Source organism: Triticum urartu, chromosome 5A (assembly GCF_056163025.1).
Source record: "Triticum urartu cultivar PI428250 chromosome 5A, HENAU_Tu73, whole genome shotgun sequence".
In the NCBI taxonomy this organism is placed as follows: domain Eukaryota; kingdom Viridiplantae; phylum Streptophyta; class Magnoliopsida; order Poales; family Poaceae; genus Triticum; species Triticum urartu.
In genome coordinates this window covers 652,590,966-652,596,965 of record NC_141877.1, presented here as the reverse complement: position 1 = coordinate 652,596,965, position 6,000 = coordinate 652,590,966, and the positions used below count along the sequence as shown (strand labels likewise).

Sequence of the window (6,000 nt, the reverse complement as noted above, 5' to 3'; positions counted from 1 at the left end):
TATGAACCTATTGTGGGCTAACTCTGTTGAAGAAAAGGTAAGCTCACATATAGTAATTTCGTTTAATTTCATGTACCATTGCTGCAATTTGTCTCATTGTTGAGCTTGGACTTCACATTTTCTCGATTTGGGTGAAAGAATGTTTGGTGTGCTCACAAAAAATGATTTAATGGAAATGGGTACTCATGTTCTTGATGTAAGATTCGACCAGTTAACCAAGTGTTAACCACTTGTGTGTGTTTTTATGTAGTTATTCTCGAGTTCTACAATTTCGTAATTGGTCACACGTTATCCTGGAAAGGTATTTTATATTAGCTTGTTAATGTAGACACTCAAATGTTGTGCTTATTTGGATTGATATACCGAAGCCCTTATGTATAACTAGGATCTTGCCGCCACCCATGCGGTCAACAATGCCCAATGCCAGTCACTGATGTTTTAATTCGTGAGTTTTGACATTCTTCATTAAGTGTGTATGCAACCTATTTTATGAAACTATTGAGATGCACAAATTTAGTATCAATAGTCTGTAAGTTGTATTAGCCATAGTTGAAAAATTTTCATGTTTATCTTTCTCTTAATCATATCACTTACAGGAAACATGCTTACGTATATCTTGTCCGGAGTTTGGAGCATACCGAGAAGCTTGAGTAAAGACTAACCAGTACATATGATATTTTTTAGGAAGGAACCATTTCATGATCTCATGGCCACAGAAATGATTACCAACAACAACAACCTTTTAAATCCCCCCCCCCCTAACAGAACTGTTAGTTGTAGTTACATTTGCTAAAATCTTAAGAATGCGACCTTTTGGAATATGCTCTAAATCCTGATAACAAAATAGGGAGTTGAATTTTATTCAAATAGATTGTGTCTATAAGATTTTGGCGTTGTTTTAGTTTTTCTGGTTATATATTGCCTTCCTGAAGGGTTGCTTGTTGGACTTTTCTATCTTTTCTCAAACAAAAAATTGTTTGTAGTCTATATGTTGTCCAACTTATGGTTTCTTCTGTATGGTTACTAAAACTCAAGATGCTTGCTCTCATCGTGTCGTAATCAGATGTTGAATTGGTTCCATTGTTGATTGATTTTCAGTATAGGTCTGCAAACGAATAGGTGGCACATCTAGGTCCCTCGCCATGCCGTGGAGACGGTGGCCCTACTGGAGTACGGTGCGGACGAGCCACGTGCTGATGTAGGTGGTGGATCCTGTCACTCTCACTGGCTAGTTTTGCTCCGGTGAGCCGCCGCCGCCGCCCGTCTTGATCTCGCCCTGCATCTCATTTAGGCAAGTGTGTGGGTCGCGTAGGAGGGGAGCGAAAAATGTGGAGTTGTCAGTCCATCCACGATCTTCCTAGAGCTATACTTGTGCACATCGGGAAAGTAGCTAAGCTGCAGGGGAGCCGAGGAAGCGCCGATTGCTGCCAGATGTGCGAAAGCCTATTCGAGGCCTATGCGTTTCTCGGCGAGATATTGAAGGAGATGAAACACACATTTCTGGATATATATGATTTGTATCACAGGCCTTCAGATTGTGGATATGTAAACCTCTAAACTTGACTGCATATTAATTAAGCAAAATGATGCCAAACTAGTCTGTGTCATTTCTTTGCCTAATTTACTTGCTGGTGATTGCATAAAGAAATTGTGTGTCATTTTATTTTCCCAACGCCAGTGTTCATGTACATAATGGTAGTTGTTATACCATGTGCATAATTAGGATGGGAGCGCACATGCCCGTCTTAGGTGGCTCCCCAGCCTCTAGTGAATTATGGAGTACAAGAGAGAGACGCTGCAGTTGGAAGTATAGCTCTAGGAAGATTTTTTTAAGTTGGTGCATATGCTAGAAGCCAAAATATTCGCCAGATCCTACTGCATGCATGCAGGGCCCACCAATCAACCACCGCAGTCATCACACCAGTTTTTTTTTCAGTTTTGCTAAAACACATCTAAATGTGTCATAAGTATTGCACATCTAAGTCCTATATCATTGATCTTAGTGTGGGTATTTCCTTTTTCTTTTTTCTTTTTCTTTTTATGCTTGATTCACTTATTTAGATGTGCAATAACTAGAGCACATCTAGAAAAACCACCAGCTCGCCTCACATCCCAGCCCGCCGCTGCCGCCGTCCTTCACCCCACGCATGCGACCGCCTCCGTCACGGCTACGGCCACCGTGGCCATCACGGTGGCGACGACCCAGCGGTGCTCCACACAGTCCTCATCAATATCTCCTCTGCCTCTAGCTCCGACTACAACCTTCTCCTCTGTCGCTCTCGCAGCCCCTCCTCCCTCGCCTCCCCTTCCGCCCCACCGCCGCCTCGCTCACCTCCGCGTTGTCTTCCGTTTCCTCCTCCTCCCCTTCCTCCGTGCTCCCACTTCTCCGCCACCTCCTCAGCACGTCTCCTTCACCCCTCCCTCCTCTGCTCCATGCCGCCCTCCATGGCGCCACGTCTTCACGCCCTCCATGGTGCATGCACTGGTGATTGGACTTGATGGAAATGTGTCTCTTGGAATTGCTGGATGCATATGGGAAGGCCGGGGGTGTGGAGCATGCACGGAAGGTGGTTGGGTGATGATCGGAACTTGATCACGTGGAATGTCATGTTGGCTGCGCTTACACAGCAGGGGGATGTCGAGATGGTTAACGGGTTGTTCCATGAGATGATGGAGTCGTGCTTTGAGCCTGATGGGCCGACGTTTCTTGCTCTTCTCACAGCATGTAGTAATGTTGTTGCAACAAGAGAGGCTGAGTTTTGGTTGGAAGCAATGCAGTCAAAGTACAAGGTCAAGCCTAGTCTTGAACATTACACATTTGTGATTGGTGCAATGGCTCGGGTGGGACGCCTTGAGGACGATGCGGATATCATTGCTTCTACAATGCCATGCAAGCCAGATGCACCTGTGTCTGTGTGACCGACACTCCTAACAGGCTGTGTGGTTCACCGTGAGGATGATATGACGGGAATTATGGGGCAGCGCCTATTGGAGATTAACCCAAAGTGTTGAAATATATTGCCCGCCTCCCTCCATCAGATCGGTCTTTTGGCTGCATTGGCTAGAGCATGCATTTCTACATGATATCGGAGCCAAGAGGTCTTGAGTTCAAGACCCGGTTGGCTCAATTAAATTGCAGTCCACTTTCGGTCCACGTTTAGGCCTGAGGAAGCTACACGTGAGGGAGAGTGTTGACGTATAATGTGCTGCCTAGTCTCTTCATCAGATCGGTCTTTTGGTTGCACTGGCTAAAGCATGCACTTCTACATGGTATCGGAGCCAAAAGGTCTTGAGTTCAAGACCCTGCCAACGCAGTATTAAATAAAACGATTCTGCGGTCTACATCGATCCCACGTGTAAGGACTAAAATAGCCTAGATGTGAGGAGGAGTGTTGAAATATATTGCTCGCCTCCCTCCATCAGTTTAGACTTTTGGTTGCATTGGCTAGAGCATGCGCTTCTATATGGTATAGGAGCCAAGAGGTCTTGAGTTCAAGACCCGGCTGGCGCAATTAAATTGCAGCCCACTTTCGGTCCACGTTTAGGACTGAGGAAGCCACATGTGAGGGAGAGTGTTGACGTATAATGTGCTGCCTAGTCTTTTCCATCAGATCGGTCTTTTGGTTGCATTGGCTAGAACATGCACTTCTACACAAAGGATGATTCAGCCAATGTTGACTCCACAACAGGAAGGAAGGATGGTACCGCCAGTCCTGCAGAAACAGTAACTCTCGCGGGTACCCCTTGGGGCCGACCTGTCTTTCACATGGTTCTGGGGGTAAAGTCAAAGTATCCATGTATCTGTGTGTTGCATGACAGAATCGTTATCGAGAGTGGTGAAGGAGGAATCACCCTCCGTAGACCACGACCTATTAGCTACACTACAGAGATCTCATCAAAGTGCTATACGAGGTATCACCCTTGGCACCCGATAGTAGCTTTGCAGAGTCGTACAACTAAGGGGGTGTGAGGTGATGTGTCGGGCTCTGACATCGATCACGTTGATCGAGTCAGGGACTGCAATGATGGACTGCGAGTTAGAAAAGAAGTCGGTCGAAGTTGTATTGAGGTGAGAGGGTAGGTACATCTGTTTGTCGCTGATTGAGAGGAGGCATGATAAATTGTTCGATATATATGACAAGTTAAATGAATAGATTACAGAGGTAGAGAAGTTAGGATACAAGGAGGTAAGGCGAGGGGCTATGGCATCACAGTGAAAGGTTGGCCCTTTCAAATGGATTGATTAGCGGGTCTGTGCCATCAGGGAAGTTAGAATATGTGCACGCTATCATGAATTCTTCAAGTATGCTAGCATCGTGATTGACAGAGTGATTGCGGTAAGGAATGTCACTAGGTACCACACATTTAAGCAAGATGTTTGCAGTTCTAGGGATTATTGGTGAAATCTTTATCATAAAGCATGATACCAGAACTATTGGTGAAATCCTTAGTATTAAACATGATGCCAGAATTGTTACCCAGACGAGGTACTCCAGATTGTTGCCGGAAAATCTACTTGTTTTCATGTTTTGGTTACGACAGGGCAGTTGACCTTCAAATACATGATTAACATTCTCTAGAATCCTATTGGTGTAGTGGTTAGTGAGAATATTTGATCGAACCTGTGGCATATGAAGCCCGAATCAGGACAACAGTGTTTGGAACATGGCACAACAGGAAATATTTCTTCTTGGGCAGTTGGGCATGGCTGTTTACTGATTAAGTTATGACCCCATGCTCTGGGAGGTTCTCTTCTGACTCACTTTAACTGGGATTTTGTTGCGATTCTCATGATATTCAGGCAGGGACAACATAAATTGCAGAGAGGAAATATGTGGGTTTGCCCTTATATGAATGCTAAGTAATCACGTCTAGCTGAAGCTGAGGCCGTTCGGCGGTCCCACTTTCGTGCTTCAGAATGGTTTCAGTGATTCGACTGTGGCATCTTACTACCTTCAGATGGTGTGGCGTCTACTTTCGAGTTGCTAGGTTCGCTCCACACTTGGGGCCATGTCATGAACATCAAGATTGAGGCCTCGTTTTTCTTTTTGATCTCTTTCGTCCAAATCAATCAGGTAGCAAGCAAGACAGCACAACTTTTAGCTCGGGCAAGTGATTTGTCAGTTTTTGTTTCTTTACGTGTTCACTCTGGACTTTATCCAAGCAAGTCTTCATAATGACTTTACTTTGGTTTAAATAAAGTGCCGCAAGTTTATCAATAAAATAAATGACATTTAGTACAATGGGCTCCATACCAGAAGAGTTGTAGCATCGGACCTTAGTTTCTGTGATCCAGTGCATGCCTAAAATGCATACTCATACATGTTAGTTTTACAGGTGCTTTGTCTTTCATACTTCATTGCTTGGCTCTTATAACCACTCTAATGAATTTATAGACAGTAATCCTGATACATGCATGTTGTAGATTAATTTGCTATAAGCTGCTTATGTTTATGCTCATCAGTCATCACCATCTAATCTGGTATATTTCTTACTGGATAATGTCCACAAGTGGATTAACCCAACTTTGGATATTTAGCATATGAAGAACCCTAATAGTAAAGGGTGAACACACACTTGTTTGGCTTACAACGACACGAGGCTTGATGCCATGCGATCGGCGCTACGGCTGCTCACGTGCCTGCAAACGTGATGCAAGCTGACATGGGGACACAGGTGTAACTTGGAGACAACAAGGTATGCTAAGATTTTATTCACTAGTAATGGCGAAGCAGTACATTTTTGATAAATAGCATAGCAGTACATAGGTTCAATTAGACCATAATCAGTTGATACAATTATTGGGAATCACGCATGTAGTAGGAACACGACGAGTGGCAGCAGACCCCATGTAGCTCAAGCTCCGCCACCGCTACCTTCAAGGCAACCGCCAGTGGGACACAACCTGCACCGTCAAGGATGTGGCTGCAAACGAGGAATCAAGCATACGTGCATCAGGGCCACTCCTCTGTCTGGGAACACAATAGCGGTATTTTGAGC

The 6,000-nt window shown here is 44.7% G+C and overlaps 1 pseudogene; it reads left to right on the top strand.

The window, feature by feature from the left end:
• Positions 1 to 1,142: 1,142 nt before the first annotated feature.
• On the top strand, positions 1,143 to 4,403 carry LOC147973793 (pentatricopeptide repeat-containing protein At4g14850-like; annotated as a pseudogene).
• The last annotated feature ends 1,597 nt before the right edge of the window (positions 4,404 to 6,000 follow it).